The sequence below is a fragment of the Anser brachyrhynchus genome (genome assembly GCF_964034855.1).
Source record: "Anser brachyrhynchus genome assembly, chromosome: 1".
NCBI classification, from domain to species: domain Eukaryota; kingdom Metazoa; phylum Chordata; class Aves; order Anseriformes; family Anatidae; genus Anser; species Anser brachyrhynchus.
This window is the reverse complement of record NC_137694.1, coordinates 87,810,703-87,825,333: the sequence shown is the minus strand read 5'-3', so window position 1 is coordinate 87,825,333 and position 14,631 is coordinate 87,810,703. Positions and strand designations below refer to the sequence as shown.

The window sequence follows — 14,631 nt, the reverse complement described above, 5'->3', positions numbered from 1 at the left end:
GTGGGAGCCGTTATTAGTCAGGCCGGCATCTGATCCATCCTAGGGGAGCATCAATGGCCTGGAGAGAAATTGGCAGAGAACATGCTGACAGTTAAACAGTACCAATGATAGCAGGATCATATTGGAGCCTGTGCTTCGGTCCTGTTAGCTTGTGAGTTATAGATGTGCCTCCACTGTCTGAGAATAAGTTAGGTTTAGAAGAGGAAGAAGGTCAGAAAGTAAGCAGTGAAAATATGACTGCACCACTGAGCTCAAGGAGAGATGAGCTGTCCTTTAAATTGCAACCTGCTACATTTATTGGATTGCCTTTTGGACTGTGGAATAATGGGTAAGATGATGGATTCTTCAACTTGTGACTGCCAAAATATGTGGATAAGGACATAATCAACATCTTCACTAAGCTTATGATCTGATGCAGAAGATGTTTTGTTTATGTCTGGACTCATGTGTGGGTCAGTGCTAGACCTGGGATTATTCTCACAGAGATGAGTGTCTCTATCCTGTAGTGTCTATGGTGTCTGGATGAGCAGAGCAAGGCAGCCTCTGGGCTTCAGCTTACCAGTCCACTGCACAGCTTGCTCTCTACTAGGCACTGAGTACAAGCTGGCATGGAGGCAGGATAAGCAACCAAGGTAATAAATAACAGTATAAATAGTCCTGAGATAACTTCAGAGAAAGTCCATCTTTGAAAAACAGTATTTGTGTGCTAACATGGTTCTTGTAGAAGGAGGGCTATCACCTTCACCTAAAAATTAAAAAAAAAAAAAAAAAGAAAAAAGTCTATCTCAGTTGTCCGTTTGTTACAGACTGAAGTAGGAGAACCTTGTCTGAATCCTGACTGGTTTTAAACCTTGGTAAGGTTAAAAATATTTGGAAAGAATTATATTGAATCATGAAAGCCTACAGAGAAAGTTGGTATGCTCACACTATGACCAAATTGTGCATGCTTACACAGACACATGAAGCAACGTTATAGAGTGTTTCTAGATGCTGGAATATGTGTTTAGTGTCTACAAAGAGCATGTCCTATGTCTGACAGTCCACTTTGCAGTGCCCTGTCTTTGAAGTGAATTCACATGTTGATATTTGTCCAGTCAGTGCCTGAATGAGTTTCATTTTTATCTTAAGGGTGGATGAAAACAAAGACCCTCATATGCATATATGAGGTCACATCTGAGCTTCTAATGCAAGTGAAGAACAAACCTACAGAGAATATAAAATCAGTAGCCAGCTGTACATCTCTGATGGGAGGCAGAAATATTTCGGCTGGCTGAAAACCTGCTTGGTGGTCACTGCCCCCTACTCAATCAAATTGGATGTTTTCAAGTACTGAAGTGTGATGCTTTTTAGTGCATGGAGAATTACCAGGGAACCAAAGACTTTGCTTTATTCCTACCTGAAGCTACCAGGAAATTGTATAATTGTCCATCAGTTCATTTGGTAGAAGCTCGTGCTTTTCTGAATGGCAGGTTGCCAGCACATGGACAGTTTAAATGGAGATAATGCAAGTGACTACACATTTGTCTGGTTCTGTTGAATTCTTGTGGTAGCCACTGCAGGCTGGAGCCCAACCTGGCTTGCAAAACCTGCTTACGCATGTTAAAGAAGCTTGGTCGATGATGAATCTGTTCTCTGTGCTGTGCTACACCATTTACAAACCCAATGGCTTCTTTATAACTTGGGTAAGTAAGTATGTAGGAGCTGCCATCCCAGCAGCTACTGGGGCTCAAGGAAAAATCCAAGAATTTTTAGCAGCAGAGATGTTTTCTTTCTGCACCTCTCTGAACTCACTGGAGCCTGAACACAACTCAAAAGAAATGCGGGATTGGCCCTACAGATCTCAGAATAAGGCTCTTGGTTTGAATGCCTTTCCTTCACTATCAGACACACCATCTCTGGTTCCCAGAGACCCCTCTACTCAGCTCAGTGATAAAAGCACTTTTTAACACCAAAGCTGCTGTGTTCCCACGCCTGTTGCTGTCATGAGGGAGCCCATGCTTAAACAATAGCAGAGGAATAAAGAATAGCCTCGCTAATCAATATCCTGCCTAGACGCTGAGTCAGGTGGCAGCCTGGGCCTCTTTAAAATTCCTGCATTGTTCCTGATTTTTCTTTTGACTCGTGTAAATTTTTATCTTTAAGGAAAGAAAACACATGGGACCAACTGTCTTTGCCTGCTGTGCTATTCCCTTCCCATCCACCCCCACTCGGTTTCAGTGTCTTTGTCCTGTGGTAGCCTCTACCAGTGGGGGATGGAAATAGGATTTGCTGGTCTGGACGTTTTACTGAGCATGATATTCTGTGGTTAGAAGAAGGTGGCAGTGGTCTAAGTGGGATTCCTGTAGTTACATACCTCTACAAGCCTTTGGAGAACTAAATCTTTGACACCTATATTTCCATGTGGGCTCCTATTTATGTGATTGGTCTTAAAATGGTCACAAGGACAGGCAAGAATGCAGGCAGTTTCCTAGTAATTTTTTTTCACAGATGAATGTTTGGAGCCCTGGCAGGGTGCTAGGACAGTCTGTGTGTGAACAGACATTTGGAAAATTGACAACAACAGTATTTGCTAAAACAAACTGTGCAAGATCCTGTAGCTCAAGCTCTTGAATCCACCTCAGCTGCACTACAAGCATTTTCCAGAAGGAGAAGGAGGCCGGAGTGGCTTTATGTAATCTCTCAATCTCACAGAGCCCGCAGGCCAGTTAAGGCTTTATTCAGCTCCTGTCATAGCTCCGAGTCACCCTTGGGCTGCGCTGGCCAGCCTGAAATAGGGAGCCGGTGGCCCTGTGCTTTCTCCTTGCCCTGAGCCCTGCATAAAAGGCTGCCAAGGAGGAAGGTCATAGATGCCCCCAGGATTTTTCTTAAAGCTGGGGAGTCTCTAAGAAATCTTTGTGGCTCTTTGGTACTGCTTAACTCCTGATGAAAGGCCCCAGCACAGAGGGAAAGTGTGGTCCTCATTGGGACGCCAGGCAGGAACTCTTGGAGCTGTAAAGGGAACTGGTAAGGGTTACACTTGCACATGTAGATACGAGATAAGAGCTGACCTACCCTTCACCCCAAACTGAACTCCCTGAAGCTTAAACAAAGTTGGGCAACTGCTTGGGAAAACACTGGGGGAAACCTGCCAGACCAGCAAACTTGCAGGTCTTGTCCAGGGCTGGGAGCAGACATGCTGCGAGCGACCCTACATGAGGTGCTTCTGCTCCAGACAAAACCAGGAAGGTGCAGGATTTTTACAAAGCCATGTGCTCTCAAGAGCTTGCTAGGTCCCAGACTAGATCACTTGAAGACCACTGACAAGGACAAAAGGGAGTTGAGGGTGTCCACCAGGAGTCCTGAGCCAGGAGAAGGGCAGCAAAGCCCAGCTCCCTGTGGCCAGCACCGTAAGACCGTTGCCAGGGTCTGAACACCCAGTGCAGGAGCACCCAGACCAGCCTTTCCCTTAGCAGTGAGCAGGGTTAGCTGGCAAGCTATTGCCATGTTTGTGTCAACCTCTCTGCATCTTCAGCAGCCTACAGCCTCCCAGAGCTCACCGCTTGCCTGTGCAAGCCATGCCCTGCCCACAGAGAGGCCGTAGAAAATGGCCGCCAGACACAAGATGGCGGGGAGGGTCAAGCAGGGAGGAGGTGGGCTGACTTGGCAAGGCACAAGCCTCCGCCAGCTTGCCTTGGCAGTGGGGAGAGAAACTGTTCTCAATACATTCTTCTTCCCTCATATATATATATATATATATATATATGTATATTTGCTTTTGAAATCACTGAATTCTGGAGCAATTCTGGGACATTTATAATGTTGAAGGGAGAGAGAAAGTCCGGACAGTGAAGGCTTGTTTCACGGGATGCGCGGCACTGTCAGGTGTCAGGGGAAGCCTGGCTGGTGGCTCGCTCCTGCAGGCGGGCTTGCATTCAGAGACAGGGAGGATGGAGGGCATGGCATTTGCATCCCTCACAGAGAAGGCACCAGGGGACATCACAGCCACCTACTCTACCCGTGCTGTAGGCTGGAGCAGCCATGGCTACCTGGAGCCACTGAGAAAGTTTTTAGTGCACATAGCCTGTGGCCAAGTGATAAACATTACAGATACTGCCAGAGTTCCTCCCTTCACCCATGCACATATAAACAGAGCAACATCTACAGCCATGGTTGGTGGTCTTAGATGGAGTTCCCAGTGAATTTTGACTTCCTGTATTGGAAATCTGTTTCTCCTGGGAAAGAAAGATTCCCATTTAGCAATATGCCTGGATCTGTAAGTCCTTTGGGTGTTTCCAGGGAGCGGTGCCTATCACTGTCTTCCCTCCAGCTGCCAGAAGGGCCAGGGCTCCCAGTTTGTAGCATCGTATAGCATGGTGAGGGCTGTCCCTGACATCGAGCTCTCACCACTAATCTGTCTGTGTGCCTGCTCTCCTGGTAGTGAGCAGGGAAGGATCAGGAAAAGGGGGCTCTACTGTGCTTCCTAGTGCTTGCAAGGTGGAATACATGTTTGTATTGATTCTTGAGGAATAGTGAAAGACTCTTCTTGCCCCTAGCATCTAAGAAACAGAAAGCATGGATGTCCCGGAAGGCGTTTTCCAGCAAAGACACACCAACAAGAAGCATCTCTCCTCTCCCTGTGAATGTAAATTCAGGATGTCAAAGAACCAGCAAGATACAGCTTTCCTGGTAGCTAGTCAGTGTGCCTTAGCCTTACAAAGGCAGGGCCTCTGGAGGTAAGCTGAGGATTTCTTTCAGACCTGGGCCTCTGCACTGAGGCTGCTGGTAAGGATTTCATTGGTACCAGCTGGGAAGGGGGCTGTTTGTGGCAACCACACCTGCCCCACAGGACTATAATGGAATCCTTCAGTTCATTGTAATGGATGTTGGTGCTTGCTGTGTGCTAGTGTGTTTGTAGTATTTCTGCAAATTGGTTGTTTCCCCAGAGCATTATTGCTGGAGCTTCTGGATGTCAGCTACGGCAGTTCTGGTGGAGATGCCCTTGGTATTTGAGTGGATCCTCGTTACATAGCTTTGTGGGAGAGACTGCTGAGTTTCAAGTTCTGAAATACTTTGACCAGAGTGTGGCTACTTAGGCCATCTCTGCTGTCACACTGCAGTTTATGGTCACCATGGCAAGGATGGAGCTGTTTTTTTCTCTAACACTGTGTATTGCTCCGTGGTATGATTAAGCCTATGGCTCGCTGGCTGTTTGCACAGTCTGCAGCTTGGGGATTGTGCCAATAGTTGCACAATAGAAATGAATTTCTTATGAGATTCTTCAACTGCTCCTGAAAACCTAGAGGGGAAGGTCTTAGGTCCCAATCAAGCTATTAGTCACAGCAGGTTTCCTAAGCCTTGGGGCTTGCTTGTGCATGGGATTAATCTCTGTGGGTTGAATGCCAGGCGTGCTGCTGGAGGTTCTGCTCAGCTCCAGGCAGAGTACGTGAATGCTTGCCTGGGAAAGCAGATCTCTCAAAGGGAGACTTCCATTCTGGGAGGGAGTGGTGGAGATGGACTAAAGCAACTGGTTTATCCTTCTATCAGCGTATTTGAATGAGGAAAATTCTCTTTAATGCTCACCAGTGAACCTGTATGGGTGTCTTAAGAAAGGATTTGTTCCCTACAGGTCTGATGCTGTGACCACTTCCAGTGGAGATGAGCTGACTGACTCGGCAGGAGGCTGCGTACCAAAAAGGGAGGGTGAAATGTGCTGCCTGCCAAAGCAGCAGCTGGTGAGAAGGCGACTGGACTGTACAACATCAGTGCACACATGATTGGTGGGGAAGCGCGAGCCCAGCTTCAATCCTTGTCAATGGCACCTCGTTGACTTTTAACACTTCCTTATCATGTCTGCACTCACCTCGTAGCAGTACTGATAAAATGCCATCGCTGGTGTAATCTCCTGAGCAGCTCTGCAGAAAATGCTGCAGAGCATGAGAGCCTGAATTGCCTGCAGCCGACAACTGGTGTGGGACTCTGATCCAGACCACGGTAATAAAGCAAAGGCTCTAACCTGAAGCAAGACTCGGGCGGAATAACTTCCAAGACGTATTGAACACCAGATGTGTTGACCTGCTGATATGATTGGCATGGCAGCACAGGAATTTTTGTGTTAGAATAGGGGTTTGATGAAGTTGGGATAGCTATTGCTTTTCAGTACCTCGTGGAGTTGGAAATGTGAGCTGTTTGAAGTGATTGCAGTATGGTAGTGCTTAGAGTTATAAACACCATGACAGTGGGAAGGAATGCATGGGGTTTTCTACTTTTCTTTTCCAGAAATTCTGTATTTCTCTCTTGGGGTATCAAGTAGTTTTTGTACTACTATGAATTATTGCTAGAAGTATGTATTATTTTTGAATATCTAATTTCTATCTGCAGGCCCTCAGCAATCTTAAATATATATATATATATATATATATTATTTTTTACAGGCGAGCAACAAACAGGGATACTCCTGCGACAGTTCTCCTTACGGGTTCAACTAAGGACCCCTGAATATAAAACCACAAGCAACTACTGAGCAGGTATGTCATTTCAGAATTTTTAAAGAGTGCTCGGCTGCTGTACAGTTTCTCACCACAAGAGGAGAACAATGAAAACTGTAATGCAACTGTCTGGAAAGAAGAATTCCCCTTCTGAGTGGGAAATTTGAATGTTTTAAATGTTTTAAAAACAATAATAATTGTAGACTTATTGCCTTTCTTTCTGAATTGGAGAGAAGTCACAGTGCTAAAATTCCTGAAGAAAAACTTATGAAAATAAAATGAAATTGTGCTGAAGACATTATCAAAGAACTTGGGGCCAAAGTCCTTCATGTCTTTCATGGCTGAAGATGCTATTTCGGCTTCACTGGACCAAGTTTTTTAAATTAGGAAGATTGAACTTCCTCCTTTAGAGGAAGGGATCAACGCTGACAACAGAGGTTTCATTTCCAGTGGAAATCAATGAAAAACTTGAATTTGACTTGTAGTCTTACTCTTCCATCTTATTAAGAAAATCTTGTTTGGCTCTCAACATATTCTTCTTGGACTACAGTTCTACTCTGTACTGTTATCCACTGGCTTATAATTATGTATCTATAATTATGTATCTTTTACATATCACTAGTCCTACAATCATCCCTGTAATCGTTTCCACATGCTGCAGTCTCTGCAGGATGGAACAACTCCTTCCGCATTTTCTGCATTCACGTTATCTTTGGCAAGTTCTTCTGCTCCGATACTTGCTTGAATACCTTGAAGTTTACTTTCAGAAACATAATACCAAAGCTGTTCTCACAGGAATATCTAGTGTTGTCCCATCCATCTCTAGGAGTCTCTAATTTTTTCCCATCAGCTTTGATCTTTCCTATGCTTTTGAACTGTCCCCCCCACCCCCCCATTCTTTCTGTTGTTTCTGTCCAACATCTTGTACTACCATCTCTTTGTTCCAGCTTCTCTCCATTTCTCCAGTCTTCCATCATCCTTTACCAATATCTGGAACTTCATGTGTGGGAAACTGGGTGTTTTCCCAAGATCACCTCTCTTCACCCCCTAGAATTTCTGCTATTCTTCCTGACAGTGACATCCAGTTTACTACATTTTACTGTATCCAAGCTCTGTTTTGCACATGGACCTGTCAAATCCCACCAGTTTTTCCCCTCCAAAACCTGACTTCTTGCCTACATCCTCTAAATGAAGAGCTTGGCTCTCCTGAGTTATCGTTGTGTTGCTTACAGTTCCCAGCCTCCTGCCTGTCTTGCACTACTTTCCAAGTCCTACTGCCTTACCCTTGTTGTTCTTCAGCTTCCTATTATTTCTGTGGCTTCTCTGTCGGGTTTCATCCCCTCCATGTGGACTCTGTATGCCCATGTTTCATGGCTGTCTGCTATCCCCTCATACTTACCATCTTCCTGAGCAGTGTTTTACCACCTACTGACTCCCTTCCTCTGTCTGCTCACTCATCTTCATGCATTTTTCCAAGGCTTCAACATTTCTTTTCCTGCACTTCAACATTTTTTTCTTGACCTGTTCATACTAGGCAGGATCAGGACCACAATAACTTGGAGACAAATTCCCAGTTCCCCTTGAAATGAATACCTATTATTACCTGAAATGTGCTGTTCTTTGAGACAGAGGTAGCTATCACATTGAAGTCTGCTCAGTGGATCAGCAGAACATATGAAATGAAGCATACATAATGCTAGGCTAAGCTGTTATGGGGGTAAAAAGTGGGACTGTGCTTCCTGTCTGTCTGGTAATCTGCCCACATAAGACCAAGACTCTTCCCTACCACCCAATCTTGCAAAATATACTAATTGATAGTCTGCTGGGTCATGTCACCACCAGTGTACTTACTGTGTTGTTTGTTTTCTTTTTTTTTTTTTTTTTTTTGGCAATCATGCACTTATGCGAGGAAAGAAAACAAGGTAGTGAGTCCTACTTTGAGATGGATATTCCTGCCACAGGCAGGTGTGAGATGTCCATGTCCTTCTGAAGTCATGCCCTCCATCAGCGTTTACTGATGGACAACCTATGTATAGCTTCTCTTCAGGTTTCTGGTGTCTGCTGGGGGTGTTCTGAGGCACCCAACACCAGCCACCTCTACTCTGTCCAGTGTGCAGCAGTGAGGGGATGTGGGCTACTAGTTGAGCTGTTGCTGAGCTCAGCACAAAGCAGCCCAGTTCTGCTGTAGACCTAGTGTAACAGTTCACATCGTGCCAGTGAAAATGAAAGGAGGAGAAGGAAAAGGGAACAGAAAAAAAAAAAAGCAGGACATGGAGGTAATGGAAGTGGGGGAGTATTCCTGATGTTGTAATGCCATGAGGTTTAGAGATTTCTCTAGCTCCCGCTGTGCTTTGCTAAAAATGAGGATAGTTAGCAGCAGATGTGAATGTAACAACTGAGAGGGGAATGAGAGAAGCTATGAAAAATGCATGAAACGAGTGGATTCTCTTACAAGTTTTTAGGAGGGTTTAGAAGTGGTAGTCTTCAGATTGTGGCCTAGTGCTTGCTCATGTCAAGTGATTGGGATGCTGCAGAAGGTGAGAGGAGGGTACAGTACATGGCCATGTCATCAACCAGAAAAAGGAGAACACTTGGGTAATCAGTTAGTGGAACTGCTGAGAGATGATGGTGTAGCTGAGAGAAAGATCTAGCTTAGGAGTAGAAGCTAGCGTCCCAGAAATGGGGATGGAGATTCATGTAGCTAAGAATAAATGGATTTATGGAAAGGATACTGGTGGTTATTTAGTAACCAAAAGCTTAAATGATCAAAGAGTTTAGTAAGCCCTTCTGACTTTGCCTTGCCCTTCCAAAAATATATCATGGCTGTGTGGAAGATCACTTCCCATCCCATTCTTAGATGTTAATCACCCTCTTCAGTATAGGTGGCCTATCAGATTGCATAGGCTGGGCAAACACTGGGATATATGATAGCACATTTGCTGAGCTGCAGGATCTAAAGGTAAGGTTGATATCTGGAAGGCCAAGATATCTGTGAGGGGAGGCAGGATTCCTAGTCTCCTCAGCTGTTTGCCCTGAAAATGGAAGGAGAAAGGATTTCAAATTCCAGAAGTCTTTGAAGGCTGAAGGCTATAAACAGGCTCTTCCTGTATGAAGCAGTAAGGATCTAACAGTAACTAGGATGTCTGCTTTTCCACACAGGCCTAATATACTGGGATATACTTTGTGAGGGGTATGAACCCCATCAGTCAGAGGGGGGACAGGAGCACCCAGTGCTACTGGTATGGTTTAGCCAAGAAGATCACCCTTGAAGAAAGAACATAGAGTAAAGAAGAAATATGAAAGGCCCAGTCAAGCTGAAGTAAAGGGAGACAGAAAGGGAAAAGGAGTCAAAAAGAGAAGAAGGTGGAAAGAGGGAGCCAAAAGTGAGGGAGAGGTGAGAGAAGGAAAGTACAAAGTGTTTTGTACAATGGAGAAATGTCTCAGCCATGGAGTATATACCATATATACTATATTTTTTTCAGCTAGATAGGCTAAGGGTTTTTGTGGGGGCAAGCCCATCAAATGATGGGTCCCTAAGACCTGTTGCATTCTCCAAACTCAATGAAATCAGATTTTATCCCCTAGGTAACTATCCTGAATTCATGTGGGGGTGGGTGGGAATAAGAGACAGTGATGAATGTGTTTCTAGCATGGTCTGGATACTCTGTATCAGATCTCTATCAAGAAGGCTGTAATCATCACATTACTTTTTGGGGAATATATGACCAAATGAATATACCTGCTATTTTACTTTGTGATTTACAGGGTAAGAATTGCATGCAGTAGCCATGGATGCTGTGTATATCCCTGCCCCTCTTGCTAGCTTGAATGCAGTGGTACTGCAGCTTGGGTCTCTGAAGCTGTTCTTGGCATGTAGGCTCTTTGTGTCAGAAATCTTCATGGGTCTGTCACGATAGGCCTCATCTATACCTTGGGGTGCAAAGCATGCAAGAAGTTGGTGCTTGGAAGTGCTTGTAAGACACTGCTCTGTTTCCTGGTCCCAATCAAGTGACTAAAGTGAATGTTAATAAAGGTTTAATATCTATTAGCATGTTCCAAGGGTTGGTGTTTTGTGACCATGACTACTGTTTTACCCTATAACTACACCTGTCCTCCCAATCAGAAGCACCAAACTTGAGCAGCCTGTAGTGTGCTAGCTTCTCTGGTGTGTGTGGTCTGACAGAAATGGACAAGCTGCTTGGATGATGTGGAAACCAGCGTCCCTTGCAGCTAAAATTAAATCTTCTAGAAGGTGGGTTGTTCTTGCACTAGTCAGCTCAGATGGAGGGGGTGGGGGCTTTCCAGGAAGAATCTGTGTCACTCAGACCCTTAGCTTACACTGACCAAAGGCACTGGATTTCACTCCTTATACAGTGATCTCACAATAAAGTGGGGAAGAATAGACATTGCTGTAGATACAGGCTACTTGATCTCTGTCCCATATGAGAGATCTGCACACTGAGATGCCAGACCTGCGAGCCCTTTTCCATGGATGGAATAACCCATTTTTTTTCCCTTGTGGATCTCACCAGCCAAGGGTGTTGCCTCACCTCATTTGTTAGCCAGCCAGCAAAGGTATAATTAGGGGTTAGTAAGTAATCTTCAAAAAAACCCTTGGAAGTAAGGGAATTACTTACTTGTAATTTGTGCACCGCACCTGAGGCAATCAGGCAGTGGGAATTCATACTCATATTTGTGTACGCAACAGCTGAAAAGATTTGAGAAGAGGTCTGTACTTACAACAGTATAGAGAAAAGCTTCCATTGTCTAACCTCCTGTTTTGCCTTCCCTTTTGCCTCTTCCTGGGCCCCAGTTCTGTTAAAAACTGAAACCCTGTGTTTTGCTGTGCATTGTGACTAGCTCCTCTGACACAGAGTGAAGTTAATCATGTGTGCAAACTTTGCCAGACGAGGGACTAGCACTGCAGACACTTTGAGAACAAGCTATTCATGTTCCTGTGTTCTGGTGAGAAATTTTGTCTCTGACAGGCAAGATCCTAGCAGCAGTTCAAGAATTATAAATCATTTGCTTTTTGTCCCAGCTGGAGAGGAAAACTGACATTTCTTAAGTGGAGGCCCACTTATGGTAGGCACTATGGAAACGTGGATCAGATGGTAACTTTTACTTTGAAGCACTTGCACCAGATTAAAAAAAGGCAGACTCAACTAGGAATAGGTAGTGATGGTGTAGTGCTTTCAGTGCTTTTGTGGTAGTGGTTCTTGAAATGCAGGCATTAGAACTTTACAGGAAACATGTCACTTCCCAAATGGATGGAGGCGTGTAATTGTAAGGGGGAATTAGCTTTGCAAAGTTGGTCACTTATTGCTGTGTGCTGTTGAACTTTACTGTCAACCATCTAAAAGACAGCAAAAGTCATTGACCGGTAGGAATGACTGAAAAATAATTAAAGCAGTGGGAAAAAAGACATTACTGCTATAGTCTGGATCACTCGGAAAGATGTGGCCAAGCATAACATTAGCTGTTGCAAGTCACATGCCAAAGAATAAGGAATAGAGGCTGTGCTTATCAGTTAGCAAGTTTGTCTTGGGAAGCAGCGGCAAGAAAGGAGTTGGGGCTGGAGTGGCTCACTGGCTGACAACAGAATTACAGGATGATGCTGTAGCTGGGGGAAAGCGTGCAGCTTTCGGTAAATAACTTCAAGATGAATGGCTCTAGGAGAGGCCGGGTGTGTGTATCATTTAGTACTAACATTGTCACTTCCCATGTATTCTATTTAGTGCTTTTGTTGGTGGTTCCTGGATGGGAGAGGTTTCAGGGAAAATGCCTGAATGTTAGAGTTGGAAGTGTGCCTTCCAGTGAAAGAGGTCAAAGTATTGAAGGGAAAAGAAAGCTGAAGGCTAAATTTTCTATTGTCTGTATCTATCTACATGAGGAACAAACTTATGTTCTTGCAGAATGAAGTATAATAAGATCCAATAACTGGAATCTGAAACTGTAAAAAAAAAAAAAAAAGGGCATGAAAAAAGTACTTTTTTTTTTTTTTTTACTGTCTGTAGTTAATCACTGGAAAAACTTACTGAGGATTGTGGAGGATTCTCCACAGGTGGCTTTTAAATTCTGGCTGGATTCTTTTCAGAAAGTAGACCCTTGTGGAGATGGGAAGGATTTCTGCTGAGTCTTCTGACCCAAGTTTCTAAGGTGTGAGTCTCAGTGGTCATGGTAGTTCTTGCTGGAGTTACAGTCTGAGGCTGGCTCTCTGCTAGCAGGCAAAGGATTGAGATGGGCTTCAGGGCAAGAGCAGAAGGCATTCCCTCTCAGCCCAAGCTGTTACTCCTTTTCACCTTGCCTTGTGCAAACAGCTTGCAAACAGTCAAGCCCCATCGCTCTCCCTCTCTACTGGAGAAAAAATCTTCATTTACTTGAAGATTAAGTAGCTCTCCTTGCTCCTCCTTTGCTCCTTTTTCCCATATAAGCACCTACCCTGATCTCACTCCCTGGGATCTGCAGCCACCTCTGCCACTGAGGATGGTGGAGGTGAGCATCAACACTTCAAAGAGGAGCTGCCACTGCCACCAGCTCCTCGTCCATACAGCCCCATTCCACCATCATAGTGGCACCTGTGGGTTTGGGTGTGTGCTGCTGTGCAGGGTGGGAGGAGACAGTGTCCCCAGCAGGAGCAACCAGGCCCCTTCTTTGCTGGGAGAAGGGGGCATGGGCTAGATGCGGGAAAGACTGACACACTCCTTGCTGCAACTGCCTTTCAGGTAGTTAGTGATGAGGTCTCCCCTCAGCCTCCCTTTCTCCACTAAACAACCCCAGCTCCCTCAGGCGCTCCTCATGTGTCTTGTTTTCTAGTCCCTTTACCAGGTTCCTTGATCTTCTCTGAACGCACTCCAGCAGCTCAACATCCTTCTTGCAGTGAGGGGCCCAAAACTGAGCTCATTATTTGAGGTGTGGCCTCACCATAGCTGAATATGGGGAGCAATTGCTTCCATGGCCCTGCTGTCCGCATGGTTTCTGATGCAGGCTGGGATGCCATTGGCCTTCTTGGCCACCTGAGCATGCTGCTGGCTTGTGTTCAGCCAGCTGTTAACCAGCACCTCCAGGTCCTTTTCTGCTGGGCAACTTTCCAGCTGCTTTTCCCTAGGCCTATACGGCTGTATGGGGTTGTTACGAGCCAAATGCAGCACCTGGCATTTAGCCTTGTCGAATGTCGTGTGATTGGATTCGGCCTGTCGATCTAGCCTATCCAGATCCCTATTTATATTCCCTGTGATTTCAGGGTTTTGCTTTATTTCTTACTTTTCTCCTCACAGATTTAAACTGTGACATAGGTGCGTGTGTGGAAAAGTCGATGTGGGCAACGTAGCTGTTAGAAGCTTCTAGAGAGAAGTGCTGGGAAGATGAAAGCTGTCACAGATGGAGGTTGGGGCAACAATAACACATGTCCATGGAGGCTCTAGGCCTTCATGTGCAGTATGAGCAGTACTAGCTCATACTAGCTGTATGAGTATACTCACTCATACTAGCTGTATGTACTAGCTGTAGCAGTATTTCCTAAGAAAATACAATGGCCACTTTAGAGCCAGTGGTACTCCAACCTAGTGGAAGAAAGCCAGGCAGGGCAAAGTGTTCCCTCGGGTGCAGGGGAGTGCTGGGTGGAGCCTGGTGAGGGATGGTGAGCAGGCGAGGAGCTGTGAACGTGACTGCAGAGGCACACGGGGTGGGAAGCTTTTCCACTTGTGATTTCACCTGGACTGTATGCCAACCTCGGCACACAATGTTATCAGTGCAAGCCAGCACATGGTCAGGATGGTTGTGCTCGCGCAGCTGGGGCCCTGGGAGACTTTCTCCAGTCCTTACAGCTTTTTGCTTTGGAGGCTCTTGTCAGAAACATGTCATGGCCTCGCTCCCTGGGTTTATTTACACTTCTACTGGGTCTTCCTCTGGTCATTGATAACCCATGCCACCGAGGCAGCTATCTCGTGGTGGGGAGTAAAAGTGAACCACTTTGTCAGGAACTGAAACAGGGACCTCTGCTCTACCCCACCCCTCTCTGGCAACCTGCGCTGCTCTTGGCTGTTTCCTTATCTAGACTTTATTGCTGTGCAAAATAGCCAAGTTAATAACTCGGAAGGGACACTCGCTCCCTACTGTGCAATGGCTATGCTGTTCAGATAGAAACCCTTCCCGAGAAGCTCATTCC

General features: G+C 45.4%; 1 protein-coding gene across 5 annotated transcripts in view; it reads left to right on the top strand.

The window, feature by feature from the left end:
* Positions 1 to 14,631, top strand: part of GJA8 (gap junction protein alpha 8) — a 60,057-nt gene that overhangs the window by 21,096 nt on the left and 24,330 nt on the right. The window contains exons 1-4 of one of the 5 annotated variants that reach the window (XM_080577737.1): positions 4,778 to 4,981; positions 5,606 to 5,711; positions 5,847 to 5,970; positions 6,411 to 6,507. The gene's annotated coding sequence lies outside the window, so the exon portion shown is untranslated. Of the gene's footprint in view, positions 1 to 4,777; positions 4,982 to 5,002; positions 5,419 to 5,605; positions 5,971 to 6,410; positions 6,508 to 14,631 lie in introns of those variants that run through there. The other 4 variants (XM_080577738.1, XM_080577735.1, XM_080577736.1 and 1 more) reach the window with 4 other exon arrangements.